Raw genomic sequence first — 1,046 nt, forward strand, 5'->3', positions numbered from 1 at the left:
AAACAATAATTTAATTAATATTTTTGTTTACTTGGCTTAAATAAGTAAATATGAGCCATAGTCTATAGTGATTAAGTAGAATTTTGTAATGTATGAGCAGACGACGGACAGACGACCTTAGCGGACCAGCGTGCAGGCGGACATGGTGACGGACGGACGGACAGACGGACGGACACAGACGGACGGACGGACGGACGGACGGACGGACGGACGACCAGATGGACGGACGGACAACGGACGGTATCGGACAGACGGTGCAGACGGACGGACATGACTGGACGTGAACGGACGGACAGACGGACGTGACTAAACGGATAGTATGATAAAAAATAATAAAAAATTAGACAGAGGAAGATGAAATAAAATTAGATTAGACGAAATGGTAGACAGGAAGCTTGAATAGACAAAACTATGAACAAGGGACAGGGCTGTGGTAGATTCCTGATAAAAAAAAGTGAAAAAATGGGAGATGAAAGTGTTTGATTGTTCCAGTACTCCTTGTGTGATGTGAATGCTGTTAGAACCAGTATTTGTCTGTCTGTCTGTCTGTCTGTCTGTCTGTTTTGTCTATCTGTCTGTTGTGTTGTCTGTCTGGTGTTGTCTATTGTGTCTGTCTGTTTGTCTGTCTGTCTTTCTGTTTACTAATGAAAAAATAGGTTAGGTTAAGTTAGGTTAGATGCAGCTTATAGATTCCATGTTTACAACAGAAGGTGTTAAGTGTTATAATAACTCTGGGGCACGGCAGAAGGAGAGACAGACCTGCCTCCATCCTATCGTTGGTGTGTTGTAATTTTTTTTGATTGAGTTTTAAGTGTTGTGCAGGAAGGTCCATCAGGTTCTGTGTTTATTTGGCCTGGGTCTTCCATTTGGAGCCCCAAGGTTAGATTAGGTTATGGGTTAGGTTAGGTTGGGGGTTTTTTTTGAAGTTAAATTCCATATATTAAACTTGTACGAAATGACTCGGTATTGTACCTATAAGACTCTATTTGTTTGTGTTAAGCAGAGAGACTAACTGTGTATAACGATATAATGGTTATCTGGGGTGT

This window comes from Homarus americanus, unplaced genomic scaffold (genome assembly GCF_018991925.1).
Source record: "Homarus americanus isolate GMGI-L3 unplaced genomic scaffold, GMGI_Hamer_2.0 scaffold56241, whole genome shotgun sequence".
NCBI lineage: Eukaryota > Metazoa > Arthropoda > Malacostraca > Decapoda > Nephropidae > Homarus > Homarus americanus.